The 20,747-nt window shown below is 47.4% G+C and overlaps 1 long non-coding RNA gene across 1 annotated transcript; it reads right to left on the reverse strand.

The window, feature by feature from the left end:
- Positions 1-315: 315 nt before the first annotated feature.
- Positions 316-6,900, reverse strand: LOC125946856 (uncharacterized). Its single transcript, XR_007467929.1, has 3 exons — positions 6,767-6,900; positions 2,534-2,725; positions 316-417 (listed from the first exon to the last, which is right to left on the reverse strand). It is a non-coding gene; the product is annotated as an uncharacterized LOC125946856 (long non-coding RNA).
- Positions 6,901-20,747: the final 13,847 nt, after the last annotated feature.

Genomic DNA, 20,747 nt, shown 5'->3' on the forward strand with positions numbered 1-20,747 from the left:
TGAAAATGCCATTAGGTGTAGGCAACTGAATAGGTCAAAATTGCATATTTAAGCAAATATATTCTTTATGTCCAACTTTTTGATCAGTCTAATATTGCAAACATTTCCTGTACTTTCAGTATGACTTGTTTTACACTATTTATAATACATGTGCGTCCCAAGAGAAGGCTTGAAATTTCACTACTTTAATATATACTATCCTATTGTAACCATCAAGTACCATTCAATAAAAGAAGTTACTAAACCCCACAAAGAAGGCTCACTTTTATTATGGAAATGATAAAGTTGGGGCATAAGAGAAACCACGAAAAAATAATTTTATATAGAATTTATTGTAAATATCTACAGTGACCACATATCTTTCAGCATTGCGTGAATGATGCTACTCCGGGCACTTTTGTAGGTAATACATGTGATCTGAAATAAAATTTGGTCATACTCTAAGTGTCAAAACAAAGGCGGGCAGCAGGGTTGATTCAAGAGCACAAGACAAAAAATGTAGAAGCTAGTGTAAAAGAATATCAATCAGCTCAATTTTATATGAATATGGCATGTGTAAACGAAATAATGCTTTGCATTAGCTATAGATATAGTCGCAGGTTTTTTTTATGTGCTACTGTCATGCTAGTTGTAACGAAGCCTATATTAGTTTTTGTGCCACTAAAACACGCAATCTTCATCTCAAAGCAGCAATAGAGAATCGCGTAGCGGTGGATACGAAGTTATTGGTTATATATTTATAATGCGCTTATTCCAAAACAAGACTACTTCCACGAGACAACAGAAACGCCAACAGCGCCGCGATATGAGCGATACACGTGACTGCAGTGAAAGGCGTCTCCATTAACCATCACTATAGTACCGCGCGCAACTCTTGGGGCGGGCAGCTGCATAGATGAAAACACACGGACGTGTCTTGCGTTTACCGCGACGTCAAGGTTACTCCGCTCCCTGCAGGTCGCAGTGTAGCACTGGCGTCTGCGCGTTTGTGTCTGCGCGCTGAACATGAAAATTGGGCCTAAACATTGGGCCACGTATGGCCAAAAAATTACGTATCGCTGTTAAAATTTGTTAAAGCAATTACCGTAGTGCACGGGATCAGCGTATTGTTTTTCCAGGATGAGTGCCTGTTTAAAGAGGGGAAGGAATTTGGTGTGCAATAATTTCGTTGGGGGTGTCGGGATCCTTCTTGGGGGGGGGGGGGGGGGGGGGGTGTCTAAATCTCTGTTTGCCGTCGGCGCCGCCGGAGCCATCGTCGATGGATGACACATGCCCGGATCGCCCGCGGAGAGCTAGACGCTCTCCGAAGACGCGGAATGCATTTGGATGCAAAAACGCCTAACCGAGTTGGACGTTGTGTGATCACTGCGCTCGATCGGCTCGGTGGCGGAGCCAGGACGATCCTCTGCCTTCCAGTGCTGGTATCAGCATTCGCAAGTACGCACTATGTGCACACGACCATTCTTAGCGGAGCTGCTGTATGCGTATAAAGTGGTCTGGACCAAACGGACAGTAGTAAACGTCAAGCTAACGTTGTCGCTGGCTGGCGCCAGCGCTTTCTCCGTAGGACTCATATTGCGCACAATCTAGGTGTGACGTCTTCAATGCCACTGGCCACGCTCGTCCTCACGCTAGTATTGTGAGGCACCTGATGGCTGCCGGGACGCTGTTCCTCCTGCGCATCGGTATAGTTTCCACGACCGCTGCGTCGTGCCAACATGGCGTGCGTGCAACGCTAGAACTTGCTATCGCTGAAAATTTATCGTCGTGCTGACAAAACGTGCCAATCTGAATCCTTAAAAAAACGAATACTACAAGCGGCGCAAGGTTTATTATCAGATTACAGGAAATATATTAGGCACGTGACACTCTTCGTTCAAGTCGCAGTTACACTTTTCGTTCATGATAGTGTATGTAATATTGGAAATACTGTTGAGCTGCTGCTTTGCTCTTTGGTCTGATGTAAAAGTAATCGAGTTGGGGGTCTTTATAGTTGAGGAAAATAATTTATTCATATAAAGTTGTTGAAATAGTTTTCAATAAATCCTGTCAGTACTCCTCACTAGTTCATTTTTCAGGAAATATGGGAGAAGGGTAATTTTAGTTCAAAACTATTGAAGTTCCGCAGGTTCAACACAATATTGAAAGATGATGTATTTGCATGCAGGCCATACGATTCGGCAATCCTTTAACCTCAGCAAAACAGGTGAGACATTTCCAAAACATATTACAGTTTCATATTACAGTTGCAGATTTCCAGGCACTATAGTGTAATAGGAAGGAAACGGTTTACAGTCTAATCATTTCATACGTTGTTTAAATAAAGTCCTGAAGACAATATAATGATTGTAGGCCCTTCATTTCTTTCATATAAAAACGTTCATAAGCATAGTCACAAACACGCGTACAAAATTTGTGGCCAAAAAGTGATTGTGTCTAGAGGTACTACCCCTAGGATATACAAAAAGGTTGTAAACCTTTGCTATACGATCACATGCACGACGTCAGAACGCACGAGATTCAAAGCACTTACGTTTGCATCGTTCTACGCAGGCTTCACACGTTGCGAAGATGTTCATATACAGAGGGCCACAACGACCATGCTTGAACTGGTAACACCGACCACTACGCCCGCTGTAATACCACATCCATTCATAATCACCGCTAAATAGGCACACAGTGTGTCCCGGTGTTCTTTGGCACAAGTCATTCTTCAACTTGTAAACTGCAGGAGAAAAAATGTTTAGTGCGTTAAGTAAGTTTCAGTTCGTTAAGAACCCCGCTGATAACATACTCAATACGACTGATACACTCGTGTCAATTGCCCTCATAACAGGGCGCATTCGTGCTATCAGCACCGCCTTCACCCGCCGTGGTTGCTCAGTGGCTATGGTGTTGGGCTGCTGAGCACGAGGTCGCGGGATCGAATCCCGGCCACGGCGGCTGAATTTCGATGGGGGCGAAATGCGAAAACACCCGTGTACTTAGATTTAGGTGCACGTTAAAGAACCCCAGGTGGTCCAAATTTCCGGAGTCCCCCACTACGGCGTGCCTCATAATCAGAACTGGTTTTCGCACGTAAAACCCCATAATTTAATTTAATTTTTTTAGCACCGCCTTCGTGCTCCAGAGTATCGAAGATGCATGTGCGGTTCGCGCGCGAAGGGTTAAAGCGGCTTCACTGGAGCTGAGTACGTTGGTTGAAAAACAACGAATACAATTGGACGCAGCGCCAGGCTCTGTTCAGTCGGCTCTGTCGCGCATTCACGGAATTGCTGTGCCTTCCGCTAGTTGTACGTGAGGGTTGTGCGCACACGCAATAGCCTTTCTGCTGAGCAGCTGCGTGCATACCATACCTTGGTGCTTATTAGTCGGCTCAGAGGAACTGACCATAAACGAGAAGCTACATACGGTGGCGGTTTACCCTTTGGTCTCATAACATGAAAAATTGAGTTTGTAACGGATGCAACGCAACTGGCGCCGCTGTCATCACGTGAGCGTTGCGAGACACGTTCTGACTGCGTGGAGGCTGCTTCTGCTTTGTAGCGATAGTTGCCTGGCGTGCTGCGTATTGCAAACACGTCACCCGCTTTTCATATTAGAGCAACGGCTGAAGAGCCTCTCTATCGCTTACAAATCTTCACCCTTCAGGTCACACAATGCAAACGTTTTCAAGCGAAGCTTTCTTTCCAACCTTTCCCAGATTTGGTGACCGCGGCTGCTGCTGCTGTCTTGTCGAATAGCTAAATACAAGACAATGCCCTACAGATGTGCCACCCGTTGGCTATGTTCTGTACGGGATTGAGCAATGAAACGAGAAACGCCACCTTATTATTCGCAAAGCAAGAAACCCTCCTACCTTAAGCTTACCATTCCGTTAATAAAGCAAATTCATTTGTTCGTCTTTGAATCCCATGTTCTGGACGGGAAAACTATCAAACCTGCCTCCCACGCATACTTCTCCTGCCAGCGCCAAATAGTTCTTTCGGACGCACGCGCTTTCACTCGAGAGCATTAGGGGGTCGGAAAGTTTAGATAGATGTGGTGGCTATGATGGCTTTGTCTAGCGCTTCTACACCGCCTGTGTTTATGATTGCGGCAAGCGTTTGTGCCAAATCCGGTTTGGCGCCTCTAACCCGGATACGCCGTTACATCTTGTCGGCTCGTCACATCGCCACAGTTTGGCTAAGAGCGGCTGGTACAGTGTTTGATATCTTTTCATTCGCTTGAGTTGCCGCGTGCCATAATGTTACGGAAGAATCCATACATGGATGGACGTGATGCTTGGCAGATCGACGAAGACGACGAAGATGCTTGCACGTGGGGCGGATAAGACATTTCTTGCCGTAGCTTTCTTTCTATATATTTTGTAAATATATCATTTGCCTCCATATCGCTTCCGTCACCATATCTTTAGGATGAAATATAATTGTCCGCACAAATGCCACTTTATTGCAGAGAATTAAAAATGGAGGATGCTTAAGCTTCGCCTTTAAGAGTAGAACGCGATAGCGTTATCGGGGCCCGTTCGCATCGCATCGTTCGCATACGTCAAGTAGGCTTCATTCACTGCAATACTGAACGTGGGAAAGTCAGCTTACAAAGACCAAACTTACACCGAACATCTTAAAGTCGGCTTCACTTTTAAACAGACATGCATTGCTGGAAATACGTTTTTTCAGGGGCAATATAAGCGGCCTTAAATTAAAATGTGAAGGCCCTAGCACATTTTGTTATCATTTTAATAATTGTTTGCTATTGCCCCGAGGCGCGTACGTGCCCAAAACGAATTAGCAGGCGAAGTCTCAATTTGACCTGCCTAGGATGCGAGCGCCATCTGGATATCATTTTCGCAAGTAAGGTAACCGAACACGCGGCTGTAGGTGTGGTAGAAATGCTGGAAAATGGGTTTGTGTTTGAGTTTCCTCGTAGCAGAATTAGGTTTTCTCGTACATTCAAATTACAAACCGACCCTGATTGGTAAACAATCCGACGGCGAATCCGACGCCGAATGGTAAAGTCGTACTTTACCATTTTTCAGAGGGATTTCACTTTGGTAAATTCAATTTTTGTTCAGGAAAACCTTCTACCACGTGGAGGGCCGGCACGGTCGGAGTGGTTGGGGTGGTTGGGGATGGTTTTCTTCGCCACCGAGCCGACATCGCACGCTGACGCCGGTTGCCGACACCGGATTTTCAGCGACACGGGGCCCTTAACGCTGTCGCGTTAAAACTCGATATTCAAACGGGTTGTGTATGATCCATCTTACATAGCCTTCAGGTTGTTCATTTCTTAACTTCGCAATTCTAGGCCCCCTTTCGTGCGCAGTGTTGTATGATAAGTTTTCTCACAGACGGCCCATAGTACAGCTGTTCTGTCAGCGTAGGTAGTGTGAATCTTGTCACCTTTACACTTGCATTGTTAGAGCATTCACTCACGGCTAGGACGTGAGAATGAGTGGTGCCCGCCCTCTACGTAGCCCTATCCTCCCAGTTTTGACAGACTGTCAAGTTCGTAGGCCATGCTGAAAACTACAGAAGCAGTAAACGAAAAAAAATCAATCTCGTTTTGATGATCCAATCAACACCGTCGTGGCGTTTGACGCTCGCGTTCTCAAAACGTCAGGCACGCAAGCACTATTTATTTTCTCAGGGAATCCTTGTCAATGGCATAACTTGACATAAGTCACTATTGGTAGTGAATATTAATTTATAAAAGTATTTCTCATAACCCTTCACTACCGTGGTGCAAAATATGGATTTCTTGATTTATTTGCATGCCTTGCAGGCATAGATCAGGGTAGCCTCTTTTGCCTACGGATCGGCACAATCAAAGCTGAAATTAAGACACATTGCAAGCTGTTGCTTTATGCCCTATTTCAATAGACTCGTTCTAGACCGCGCTATGACAGACAGCAACGGCGCATATTCAAGACGACTGAAATATAAAAGGTAGGATCTGACAGGTGGGTAAATGCCTCTTTCATTGTCCTGAAAAAACAATTGCCGCAGTTTCACCCGAAAGGCGAAGCATCAATTGCGATAGCAAATTAGTCGAGAGCTATATGGAATAAGGATAGTAGTTTTATCAGCTGTATGAATTTTTACATGCAGCAGCACCAGCAGCGCGCAGAACTGTTGTCGATGCCGTCGGCGTTTTATCCACGTTCGCACCGAACGCGCGCGGCGTTGCTGACTGTTGCCGGTGCCTCTGGGGCGGCTCGGAGGTTTTCGACGAGATTAGAATGGGACACTCGTCGAGCAGCGTGGGAAATATTACCTAACTTCTCGCCTCGCAACGTTTTTATATAAATACGCATTTGGTGCCGCAGCTAAACATCGCCTCCCATCCCTCCCGTCCCCCCACGGCCTTTCGCGCGACGGAAGAAGTTGCATTTGCTCTCCGCCGTGTGCTCGCTCCCCGTGAAAGCACGCGTCCCTCGGGCGCTTGCACTGACACATACTGCATACGGCTCGCGGCAACGATTTCATCGCCGTTGGACTTTATACGAACCTCACGGCGACGGCGACGACGACGCCGACGGCAGAAATCCGCTTGGAATGTCCTTATATTTGCTATCGCAATAATAGTGACACAACGTATTGCTACTGCGAAATCGGCTCTATATTTAGGATAAACTGGTTGCGTTGGATGTACCCATAAAACACTTTATGGAATCCGTTGGTCGCATCTTTAAAAAGGTGTCGCGCGTACTCCCAAGGCATTTTTATACAATAAAAACGAAATACTCGTAATTGTTACTTACATGGGCATCGAAGCGTGCATTGCTGAATACTTCTGAAATTGTTGCCATTTCCACCACATCCACCATAGGTGAAATATTTACATGCTTTTTGTGTACTGTCGTAGTAAAGGCGCGTTTCGTTTGTATGATTGCAAGTGCCGTAGTCTGGTTTAAAATAACAGGCCGTAGGTAAGCTGTAACCTAAAGCAAAAATGCAATTGTATGTATTATACCACCGATATTGAAGCTATAGGTTATGGCAGCTTTACGCCGCAGAAGGTTCGGAGACATAAGTATCCACAAACGCAAGAATTAAAGAAAAATGGGGCGCTGTGCATGGATCCAATATTTACCTTGCAGCTGCATGCATACTTAGCAGAAAATACCTTTTTATGTAAGACGAGAAATAACAATCGCAATTTTTGTTGGCAGGGTAGCGCAATGACAGTGAGCAAGTGGTGATTGTCGGAATGTAGTTTTATCGATAGTGACTGATACAGTTGCAGCGGCATAGCGATTCTGGAGTGAAGATGATGGGCCGGAAGTGAATCAGGGCGGCAGCCACATTACGACTGGCTAAAAGAAACCTGAGCGTATAGAAGTGTTTTCTCCACCGATCCTGCGACTTTTAGGACGCTTAATTCGCCCTACCGGATCGTGCTTTACGTGTGTATTTCTTTCAAAGACTTAAGAACAATGTTGACCCTTAGCGAATATTATGCGCAGAGTTGAACACAAGTGACTACTTGTAATTTATTACTTCTTATCAATATAATTTTTGGTACTTGTGAAATTGATGAGTATGTTTTATTCCGTGGGAACGCTTACTGTAATTGAAGCACCTTTGATCAGCAACTAATTACATGTAACCAGCTACTTTATTGACCACGCAAGCTGCAAGAGGTGAATCAGCTTTGATCAGGTACATTTGGTAGGATCTACAGCAGAACGCCCGCGGCGATGCCACACAGCAGCCTCACAGAAGCATTTTAGGGTCGAAGCTCCTTATAGCGGCACCCGTTCGTCCCCGTCGTCGTAGTAGTAGTGTGTAACCAGTCTGAGAAAAATGAGAAAAAAATTTCGAAGTTGTGTCCGTAGCGCGGAATCGAACCAGGGACCCCTCGCTTCCGAGCGCGCGGCTTTAGCCCACTACGCCACGAAGCGGACATGGACACACGCACCACGATGGCAATAAATACCCAACATTAACGAAAGGCCGCGTTTCTAGCGCGTTTCTAACACGTTTGTGCTAGCGCGTTACGGCCCGTGTAAGAAGCTGGTGTAAGACGCTGTGGCCTCTCCGCCTTACCTTCAACGCGTTTCGAACGCGCTGCCCAAAGCGGTGGCAAGTCAAGTTCAAGTCGAGGAGCGTTTATGAATACGGAGGGTATACTCTCTCAGCAGTCATGTGATGGCGTCGGCAAACGCGGTGCACGTTCCGGCATGTGTAAATGGCTGCGTAAGACGCTGTGGCCGCTCCCCCTTACTAGAGAGTACTGCACGTTTCTAACGCGTTTGTGCTAGCGTCCCCTTAAGCGGGATGGTGGTGGTGGTGAAAACTTTTATTGAACAAAGGAAGAGGGTGAAGCCCGTGAGCTCCATGAAACTAGGTGTCATCCTTAGTCCGGGACGTCATTGGTCGAAGCCGCCACTCGAGCCCGTTGGACCAGAGCTCGTTGTTTCTCTAGTCCGGAGCTGTTGAGCACGGTCAAGTGGGAGATCCGGTGATTCCCTCCGGAGCTTCGCCCACTCATCATCATTCACCCCGTGGATATGCTGTGATTTTTTTCAGACGGGCGAACCTCACGCTAAGTATTCGTTGCGTCATCTAAAGGGCCGGCGGTGAAGTCTCTCTTGCATTTCAAAGCAGCACGAGTGTTCCACGTCAGAACGCTCTTGTTCAATGAGCTTCGACTTCATTTTTTTTGTATTTCGATAGTTCCCGAGCTGTGTTCGCTGTTTCCCCGTCTGGTGTTTATAGATTATCTAAGGTGCTCCTCGGTTACAACGCCACCCTCCACTCAAGCCCTCACATCAAGCGAACTTCTAGGGTCCCTGCTGATGCACTCATAACACAATGCAATATGACCCACAATAGCTTTTGAACAAGATAATTCCTAGTAGAGATAAACGTGTGAGAGGCTGCAAGAGACGCACTCACAAAGTCAGGCCATTTCTTTGTATTTACTGTACTTGCGTAATGTTCATAGAATTTAGGAGGAAAATATTGTAAAATAATTACTTACTTTTACATATTTGGTAAATTACTTTCGCGGGAAAGTCAATAATCAATGCATTAATTTAGTTTTTAACGAAGTAATTGCAATTGTAATCAGGTACCCTTGTATTACCTGTACAAGCCTGAATATGAAATAACATGACCAGAATCCTCACCGAGCGCATGATTATTTAAAAAAAAGAAAATATAGCTTTGTATTCTATGCTCACACTCCAGCTTGGGTGGCTGCCTTTGAGAGACGAAGTATGGTGCAAGTGGTCGGTTCACTCCCGCTGGTAACATGCTGCAAGGGCTGTGGTGGTTACCAGTCAGGATAGGAAGCGGTTGGTGCCATTGACAGAAAGTAAGAATCAGCGTATCGTACAATAATTTCGTTTTTTTTGTAATCAAGGAAGTGTCACGATAGTAGATGCTACGTCTTTTGTTCAATAATTTGTGCAATGCGCTATTGCTCGGAGCAATCGTTGGTATTCACTATGAGTAGGAATTAGGCCGGCCTACACTCTGTGCACGGGCGTTTAAACTTGTCTGTGCTGCTTCAGTATCCAGCACTGAGTTCAGTGAAGTGCGTTATATATAAAACTTTATCTGGTGTTGCAAGCGCTTCTGTTATCAAACGAGGATGTTCTCGTAATGCATGAGAAGATGGTTACCTCATGAACACGTAGAACAGACCGTTTTTCCGAAAGGGCCGCGGGAAGTGCATTATGAAGTGTTGCGAATTTGCAAATTTTTTTGAGTGAGTGAACTGCTTGACTAACCCTGCCTTGCTTAAGTTGTTAAATCATTACCGGATCTCCCATATTGCTATTTACAAACTCTAGCCATGGAGTTCACAAGGCGGATCCACTCGAAACGATATATCAGGATGAGACCAGTTTGGAGATATTCATTGCCAAATTTGCGGAGAAATGCATTGGCGTTCCAACTGCCGTTTTCGCAAAGTTCGGGCATTGTTATTTCTAAACATCTGTCATCCTGAGAATTTGGTCCAAGTGGATCCGCCTAATGAACTCCGCGGCTAGAATTTGTAAATTGCAATATGCGTAATAAGGTAAATATTTTAAAAATTCATTAGTAATTTTTTGTTAAACAGTTGATTATGCATTTCAATATGTTGTACAGTTAATGTACGCATCTTCGAGTCGACCAGCTCATGAACTAGAGTTGTGCTATCAGCCACAGGAAGCCTTTAAAAATTTTCAAAGTATTTGCTGAAACACCCTGTATATGGCGACATAAAAAAATGGCAGATCCCACGCCCTGTGGGAATCGATCTTATGCGAAGCAGTGTGGGGGGAGCCTACAAAGATAACGAAACGACCATGAGAGCACCAAGACGGAGGCGGCTCTTTAATTACCTACATGACACGCGTGTGATGTCGATGACATTCATGTCATGTGTCCTCAGGAGTCCCTTTAGCTACACTAAAGAGACGTTCGGGCGAAAGCCTTAGTCATTCTCGTGACTATGACTTCTACCATCATCCATTAGTTTTTCCTTTGCTAATACCCACGTCCGAAGTTATTTCAGTGTTTTTAAGTGTTAATGTTTTTCGCTGATTCATTGTCATTTCTGCTGAGTCATGCTCATGACTATGACTTCTACCATAATACTTTAGTGCTTCCTTCACTTAGTACCCATTTGAGAACCCATTTCAGTGGCTTGCGAGTGTTAATCTTTTGTCGCTGAGTCATTGGCATTTTTGCTGAGTCATGCTCATGACTATGACTTTACCAGCATGCTGCAGTGTTTTCTTCACTTAGTACCCACGTCCGAACCCATTTCAGCGGTTTTTGAGTATTAGTCTTTTTCACTGGGCCATTGTCATCACCTACATAACACGCAAGTCATGATTGTTATGTCATGACTTATCATTATGTTCGTCATGCACTGTTGTCACACTATAACAATTTTGGTACCTATCAAGTTAACGAAACGACCATGAGAGCACCAAGCCGTAGGCGGCTGTTTCATGACCTACATGACACGTATTTCATGACATTCATGTGATGACATATCATTTATGTTTGTCATATACTCTTGTCATAGTATGCCAATTTCTGGTACATGCCAAGTTAACGAAACGACCATGGGAGCGAAAAGTCGTAGGTGGCTAGATAGATAGATAGATAGATAGATATATAGATATAGATAGATAGATAGATAGACAGATAGATAGATACTGTCAAAGTAGGAAATGTTCGCCACGAAATGCTTCGCATTTAAAATACCTATAGAGCTGCGCTCAAATTTCGCTTTAGAGAGTATCGTAATCGTCGGTGATTGCTTTTTTAAACAGCTCGAGCACTTTAGAAATTACGTTTTTTTTTGCTGGAAACACGCACGACATTCGTAGCGGTGCCATGACGTCGCTTATGGTATCACAGGTATACTAGTGCGAACGCGGGCAGAACTGCAAAACAAAGCGGGAGCCCATGCCCATGCATTTCAGCACGACGCAACAGACCGCACGTGTGTGCTTTGATCAAGCGGCCGTGGCACTAGCATATTGACCCGTGTACATGTTTATCTTTCTCAGGTGGCTGCGTTTCACCGGCTAACTGATGTTAAACGTTGTCACTAAGCGCGCGATGCGCCTGCATCTATCGGAAGTTTGTCGAATGTTATCGATCGTTCTATTCGTTGTCTGTTGTCACCGCACCATTGTGTAACCTAACTTTATGCGTGACACGAATTGTGTACCACGATCTGGAAGGCACACGCGCACCGGTGGTCACACTGGAACCTTCGACGACGACGCGCTTGACCCGCTGATCAAATTTTCGACGATCGCCGGCCCTGCCGTGGTTGCTTTGTGGCTATGGTGTGGGGCTGCTGAGCACAAGGTCGCGGGATCGAATCCCGGCCGGGGTGGCCGCATTTCGATGGGGGCGAAATGCGAAGATACCTGCGTACTTAACTTTAGGTGCATGTTAAATATACGCAGCTATTCGAAATTATTCTGGAGTCCACCACTAAAGCGTGTCTCATAATCAGATCGTGGTTTTGGCACGTAAAACCACAAATTTTGTTTTTACGATCGCGACTCTGTTTGTCGCTATCGTTGTAATTCGAGTGTCCCGTGCTTTTGTGGACACTGGTTCACCCAATAAAAAGTTTGTTAAGTCATTCACAGTTTTGCTACGGTGTTCGTTACCGTGACTACAACATGACAATATGGGTACATGCATTGGACAGTAATACCAGGTGTCTATTATAGCTGTCAAATGTTTTAGGTTACACTGCACTTAATCAGCACTGCTGTAAAGTCAGCGAAGCGTTCTACCTTGTGTTGCTGGCGTGAGCGCTGTGCACAGAAACAAAATCACTGAATAGACCGTACACGTCAAGCTAAGGACACCGATGATATTTGTTCGATATCATCATGCGCGGTATCGAAGTCTGATGCCTGGAACTCCGCTGGTGACGCTCATCACTACGTTAGCGTTGCGACACGACTGGTAGCACGATTGCATTGCGTGCAGCTTCTCTCTAACCTGTCGGCCGGCGTATTGTTGAGCATCTTCTAGTGGCCAGCTTCAGCACAACGGTGAACCTTGCTATTCATTTTATTGCATCATCCTTCGGGCGAATGTTGCATGCTTTGAAATTTGGCACGGTACCTCTGAAGGGGCGTTCCGCCGCAGTTTTCATGTGGCGATGAAGGCTGGCGTATGATGTCACTGTCGATATCAAGTATAAATGGAACGCAGCGGGTGTCGCAGCTCCTAATGTGCTTTTATACGTAATATTAAATGTAAAGATTGTAAAAGTTACCTTGTGTAGGCCTCAGTGAAATATATAACTTCATGTTTCTCACGTCGCATGTTACTGTCTCCATTTTGGAGGCCAAATGGGACTCTGTACGGCTGCGGCGGTTAAAGGTGATGTCGTTGACCATCAACGCTGCCTACGCGAAGCCCTGAAGCGGTCGCACAACCACAGCGTCGGTGACAAATGATCATAAGAGCCGCCAAGAAACAGACGCCTAGTACTTCCGAACTGTGCAAGAAGTCAATTATCCTGCTTGGGTGTCTTTCATTTATCATTTACTCAGGATGAAATAAACTTGCAAACGATTTTTGTGAAGCCTTAAATTGAATCTATTTCTGGATTGCTGCTCCTACCCACAACTGCACGGTATATGCAGCTTCCATTCCTGTTGCTATGTTCTAATGGAAACTGGACCGCACGCACGTGCTGTCGCTTTCTAAAGCGAATAGTTGCTTTGCGAAATAGACACGTGGCATATGTTCCAAAGCTCTAGCTGGTACAACAGATGTGTGCATGAGTTTCTGGCGTCTGGCCTAATAGATTATTGTGCTATTGCGCTCACAATACACAATTGGGGATGCATTTCTTCAAGCAAAGGTGGATTTTCGAGTCCCTCCAGACTTTGTTCTCTCCAGCTATTGCGACTTTCTTGGCGAGTATCGCACACACAAAATAGAAAACCTATAAGGAAATGGCTTTTCTAGAGCCATCTTCACATCCCCTACAGATATGCCGGTAACTGATTCTGTTACCGGCATATCTGTAGGGGTTGTGCAGATGGCTCTATCCCCTACAGATATGCCGGTAACTGATTCTGTTCTCTACAAAATCAGCAAACTATGCTTAGCTATTTTGGGGATAACAAATACGGACTTTGAACTGTTTAATTGTTTTATTAAAGTAAGTCTTGTCTAGGCCCTTCATCCCGCGGTTTGACGCGCCTGCATGGCTTGCAAGTTAGGCCGATCCTCGAGACATTGCATTATACTTCATCTCACAAATTGTTTGAAGCACTGTCGAAGGCTCGAGGCGCACAGGTAACATCCTTGGGCAGCGTGATATAGTTCAGGACCTAACTCCTTGCTTATTAGCGGGATTAAATAGCTTTTGTTTGCTTGGTGCATGATACGTCACACTGATACGTGATGCATCAGGTTCTCAACACATGTATAAACGTTGTAAACCGTCAAAAAGTGTGGCGGTCACAACAGTACCCGTGAGTACGTAGCAACACAGCAGCGCCCATAGAGCGCAGACCACTTGCTTCGATGTGAATTCGCCATTGTTGTTTGCTCTCCGCCTATAGACACCGAGTGAGAAATCTTGAAATGAGCCATCGCTTCTTATCGCGCTGTGGGCAAAGCACTAGGCCTGTTTTGTCGGTAATACTGAGATCAGGTGTTTGTTTTGACGCTACTAGAAATATAGAGGCGTCGCCGAGTAGCAAAAGTGGCATGATTTCCGTTGAACAGTTGGCGGCACAACATCCGCACTGGGGATTCGTTGACGATTTGTAACGCTATAAATGCATAAATATGTACAGCGTGATTTAGTCATGGTGTTTCCTACCATAATAACTAGAAGGAACTCTGGTGCTGTGCTTGCTCAGCCACCAGGGGAATGATGGTTCTTCCATGGACTTGCATGACCTTCGTGGATGTAGCTTCAGATGTCCTTGTGCTTTTCTTTATTACAAGTCATCTTCATTCATTAGCTTGAATTTCAAATCAATCTATACGTTTCTTAACACACAATACAATAACATGCTGTGAACACGCATAATCTCTACTCATTGGCGCAGACACAGCCGCTGGCACAGGTTCCGCCTGTGGAGGTGCCAAATGGAAACGCAGCAACCGTCTCAACGTAGTGGCTTGGCCGCTAGGAACTCTTGAGAGTTTTTTATGCTGCTTGCCAATGCATGTGTTCATGGCTTGTGCATTTGCTTGCCCATTATCGAAAATTATCCTGGTCGTATATTTACCATAAACGCGTAAGAGGTATAGCTCTTCACCTATGCGGATGATGCTGCGTTGTGTTCTACAAAAAGCAATCTGTAAATGAAGTGGTTGGTATTGTCGAATATTTTGCTTTGGTCGAACTTGTAAACTTGGGAATGTGCCTGTGGTTCTGACACGGGAGAATGGCCAACAGCCCGAGACACTTCTACCTACGTTAGGTGCAGGACAACCCCCGTGAAATACATGGTATACGGTTAGGTTACTATAAAAATAATAAGATTTCGAAACTGAAAACGCAAGAAACACATGACAAGGCCGATAGGTGTAAGGAAATCAATATGTTTGTTTCGAGCAGGGTGACAATTAGTAATATTTTTTTATTAGTATGCTGTATTATTTATTTAGTATTTATTAGTAAGCCACCAGGGGGCCGAGTGAAGCGGACGCGCTTCACATGGGCTGCTGCTTTTATCGCGAGCTATTGCGGTTAACCTTAACCAAACTTCACGATTTTGTGTCATTCAACTCAACAAGGCAAGCGGCATCGAAAGATACCAGAATTACAGCGGTGAGTGGATTTGTTTACCTTGACCCACCGAGCAACGAGCACCTCGACATATTCGAACGCCGTTCTCCGACCGCCACACGCGCCCTAGGAGCGGGCCTGCGTGGCCTCGCGAGCATCGAGAATGGCAGGTGAAACGAACGGCAATGCTCACGAAATGGAAATAGAGAACAATAGTCAAGACTCGACAGCGGACCAGAGCAACATGGAATTCGATGAGAACAGCGGGAAGACGCTGAGTCAAGCTGGCCCATGGTTCCAAGCAATCAAGGCAAGGAAAAACAAGAAGTCACCAAACGAGGACCGCATACAAGAGGGAGGAAAGCAAGGAAACTCCCAGAACCAGCAAGGAGGACTGAACGCGAGGAGCAACCCGAGAGTGGAATCAAGCATGCAAGCCAACAGCAACCAGCAACGTCAGCAAGATCAGGGAAGCCGAACCAACGGCAAGCCACCGCCGCGACGCGCGACGCCGCCGCTGCCAGATAATGATTACAAGGTGGTGTACCGATCAAGAACCGGCATGAAGCTATCCAGCTGGCCGGACGAGAAGATCACCGAGGGACTTGCAAGGGCAAGTGGTTCCCCTTTCAAAGAGTTTTGCGCGAAAGTAACCATCCAAACGCAATGGAAGCAGAACCTGATAATTGCCAGCACCGCCGACGAGGACTACGCACTCAAGCTCGGTTCCATAAACGGCATCGAACTAGGGGCGGCCACATACGAAATGACGCCGTACATCAAACCGCTCCCAGGAACAGTGCGTGGAGTCGTGCACGGTATCACTGCGTGTACGACGGAGAAACGACTTGCGGAACTTCTGGCAGCCAACAACTGTGGCATTCTGCATGCGAGGATGCTCGGCAAATCCACCTCAGCAGTTATCACCTTCGAAGGTCCACACGTCCTTTTCTACGTGAAGGTGGCCAGCTCGTACACACGTTGCCGCCCATATCGCAGATCGGTACAGTATTGCAAGGCCTGCGGAGAAATCGGCCACCGGCAGGACGCATGCCCCAACCCAGATAAACCTATCTGCAACCGGTGCGGGGTGCAGAACCCACAAGCAGACCATGATTGCCAGTTGCAGTGCAAACTATGCGGACTACCTCACGAGACGGCAAGCAAGGAGTGCGTGAAAAGGCTCAAGCCAAGACCCCCGCCCCTGTACATCAGGGAGAGAAGCAAATCAAGAGGCCGACAGCCATCTATAACAAGGGAGACAAGTTCAAGCTCCTCGGAGTATGGAACAAATAAGCCACAGCAAGATCAGCAGAAGATCAGCTGGGCGGAAGTGATAGCCAGTTCTAAGTCGACAACAGACCCGTTTCCCTCACTGCCGACACGAGAGCGAAATTCAAGATACGAGGAAACCATCTCCTCCCTCAGAAGGCAAAACGCCGACTTGATGAAGCGGAATGAAGGGCTCATGAAGCGTCTAGAAGAGCAAGAAAGACGTCAGGAGGAACGGGACAGAAGAGCTCAGGCCAGGGAACAAGCCCTGGAGGTGAAGCTCCAACATCTCATTGAACAATTGCAGAAGCAGCAGGAACCGACCACAACACTAACGCCGCCGAGGGAACATACTCCCCCGATAGAGGACCTAGAATCGGGAATAGAGCACAAGATGAACAAGGCCCGAATTGAAGACAAGGCGGAACTGAGAAATGAGTTCCGAGTCGAACTCACTCAGGCCGTCGACACCATAAGTAAATCTGTGGCAGCCACCGTCCAAGCAGCCGTACAAACGCTCCGCCAGGAGATCACCCAGATGGGCAACGAGCTCAGCCAACGCATCTCCATCCTAGAAAAGGACAAAGAGCAGGCAAGAAAAAAGCCAAAATACCCCATCAGAGAAGCTCAGATGAACGAGACTCTGGGAAGCCAAGATGGCGAGTAAAATAGCAAAGAAGAAAGAAGCGACCCAAACCCACAAAATTTGGCAGTGGAATTGGAGAGGAATAAATCGGAAACGGCAAAATTTGCTTCACCTATGCACCCTACACCAACCTGACGTTGTCGCGTTACAGGAAACAGAAACCAACAATATTACGATGCGCGGCTACGAAACGCACATTGCCTCAGGAAGGACCCGGACCGCCGTCCTGATCAAGAAACATCACACGACGCAGCAGCACCAAATCAACCAGAGAATTGAACACACTCTGGTTGAGCTGGTTCCTCACAAGAAAACCCTGCAGAGCATCTACATCCTGAATGTATACAGTCCTCCGCGCGACAGCCTCAAGGACTTGGACAAATTCCTGAGAGAAGTGAAGAAAGTCACGAAGGGTCAAAAACTCCTTGTGGTGGGCGACTTTAACGCTCCACACGTGGCTTGGGGCTACCGATCAACCAACAAGAAGGGTATGGACGTGCACAACGCGGCACAACACCACCAGCTGACGTTGTGGACCGATCCTCAAATACCAACTAGAATCGGCAACAGTGTCTTCAGAGACACCAGCCCAGACCTGACCTTCTCCACTGGATTAAGGCAAGTCGAGTGGTCGAGACTGGAAGAGACTCTAGGCAGCGACCATCACATCATCCAGACCGAAATCACGCACCACAAAACCCCCGTGAGATTAGGTCAGGCCAAAATTACGGACTGGCCCGCTTTCCGAAAATATGAACACCCCGGAAGCCTAGAGGACATCGAGGAGTGGACCAAGAACGTGGTGGACTTGGTTACCAAGTACACAAAGACCATCCAACTCACTGCGGACAATCCCGACGTCGACCCACACCTACTTCACCTCTGGGAGGCCAGGCGTGAGCTTTTGAAGAGATGGAAGAAGCAGAAGAGAAACCGCAAACTCAAGATCCGCATTGCCGCAGTCTCGCGGCAGGCGGAAGAATATGCTGAAAAACTCGCACGTCAGAACTGGAATCAAGTGTGCGACCGATTACAGGGAAGCCTCAGCAACCGAAAGACCTGGGCCATTCTAAAGACCCTTCTGGCAAAGACGGAATCAAGGAATGTCACGGGGCAACACATACAAAGACTTATACACAACTTCCAGGGCACCGAGGAAGAAGTGCTCGAAGCCATCACCGGGAAATACCTCGGAGACGAACAACAACGGAAGGCGCGGCCAGTCATTCACCCGGAGTACGAGGGGGAACCCAATCCGGATTTAGACCAACCTTTGACCAAGTCGGAGATCATGACAGCCTTAAAAAATCTCACGAGAAACACGACGCCCGGCAGGGATAAAATTAACAAGACCCTCCGTAACCTGGACGACGGGGCGACGGAGAGTTTACTAAAATATATCAATGAAAGCTGGCAGACCGGCAGCATACCGGCTTCCTGGAAGCACGCGGATGTAACGATGATCCCGAAACCCGGCAAGCCCGTCAAGATACAGAACCTGCGCCCGATCTCTCTCACGTCGTGCGCGGGAAAACTCTTCGAGCACATGGCCCACAATCGACTCTCGCCCTACCTGGAAGAAGGGGGGCACCTGCCGAATCCTATGTTCGGTTTCCGACCAAACCTCTCCACCCAGGACATTCTACTTCAGCTAAAAGAACAAGTCGTCGACGGCCTCAGCACACGCCACAAGAGTGTCATCCTGGCACTCGACGTGAAGGGAGCCTTCGACAACGTCTCACACGAAGCAGTGCTAAACAGCCTACAGCGGACCAACTGCGGACGGCGGACATACAACTACGTCCGGGACTTCCTGACGGGTAGAACGGCGACCATAGGCCTGGGGAACCTCAGGACCGAGAAGTTACAAATACCGCACAAAGGAACCCCCCAGGTGTCGGTGATCTCCCCGTTGCTGTTCAATATAGCGATGAGGGGATTGCCGAACCTCTTGGAGAACATCAGGGGTATCCATCACGCAATATATGCAGACGACCTGACCATATGGACGTGTACGGGATCGGTGGGCGAGCAACAAGACGCACTGCAGGAAGCCATCGACAGAACCGAGCATTATCTACACCGCTGCGGTCTTTTATGCGCGCCGGAAAAGTCGGAGCTCCTGATCCTCAAAAGGAGGACAAGAGGGCGGCCTCCGCAGGAGACACCAGACCCAACATTGACCCTACATGGAGTCAACATACCCAAGGTGGACGTACTCCGTATTCTGGGCCTCACTTTCCAGAAGGACGGTGCCGGTCTCGCCGCCATTAAAAAGCTGCAAGCGACAGTTACCCAAGTCGCGCACTTGGTGCGAAGAGTGACTAACAAAATGCACGGCCTGAAAGAGCAGGACACAATCAGATTGATAGAAGCCCTGATAATCAGCAGAGTCACTTACGGCACCCCGTACCTGGGTCTCAAGAACAGCGAGAGAGACAAATTGAACATCCTAATACGAAAGACTTACAAGCTGACACTGGGGCTTCCACCGACAACGTCGACGGAGAAGCTACTCAGCCTGGGCATCCACAATACTTGGGAGGAACTAGCAGAGGCCCACAAGACGAGCCAGATTGAGCGACTCAAGTTCACCAGCACGGGCAGGGACACCCTAATAAGACTGGGCTACTCAGTCGAATATGAGTCCAGAAAACAGCGGGTTCCTCTGCCCCTGAGGGAGAAGATCACGGTGGCCAGCATCCCGAGAAACATGCACCCTGAATACAACAGAGAAAGGAGGCGAGCGAGAGTGCAAGCTCTACGTAAGGCCTACGAAGGATCAAAACAAGAAGAAGTCAGATACACCGACGCGGCAAAGTACAAGAACAGAGCGGCCCACGCTATCAGCGTGATCAACGGCCAAGGACAAGAGGTAGCAGCAGCCTCGGTAAGCACTTCAGACATCGACTGCGCGGAAGAAACGGCGATAGCCCTGGCAGCCACTACGGGTAAGCGAGAGGAACATCACATCAGAGTCATCACGGACTCGCAAACAGCATGCAGAAATTACCAAAAGGGCCGCATTTCGAAACAAGCCCTGAGCATCCTCGAAAAACTAGACAATATTCAAGAAGTTTACATTGTCTGGGCCCCGAGACACGAGTCCCTGGCGGGTAATGAAGCGGCTAACGCTGCTGCCCGAGATCACATTCTCCGGGCTATCCCACCGGGTTCACGAGCACCGGCAGACCAACATGATAGCGTCCCGAAAAAATACTCCGATATCCTGAGTCATTACAGACTGGGCAGGAGGATCTACCCACCCCCGCATCCCAAGCTAACAACAGAAGAGGCAGTGAGCTTCCGCAAACTACAGACCGGCACATTCCCGCACGGCACCCTGCTACACGCCATGTATCCTACGAGCTATACTCAAGGATGCGCCTTCTGCTCTGCGCCCAATACCCTCTACCATATGATATGGGAATGTCAACAAAACTCATCGACACCACCCATCACCGGACCAACCGTCGAGCAGTGGGAGGCCCAGCTGACAAGCCCGAGCCCTGAAGACCAGCATCGCCTGGTGAGCAGGGCCAAGATATCGCTCAGGCCCACGGCATCCTGGACTAGGGAC

This window comes from Dermacentor silvarum, chromosome 7 (assembly GCF_013339745.2).
Source record: "Dermacentor silvarum isolate Dsil-2018 chromosome 7, BIME_Dsil_1.4, whole genome shotgun sequence".
Classification (NCBI taxonomy): domain Eukaryota; kingdom Metazoa; phylum Arthropoda; class Arachnida; order Ixodida; family Ixodidae; genus Dermacentor; species Dermacentor silvarum.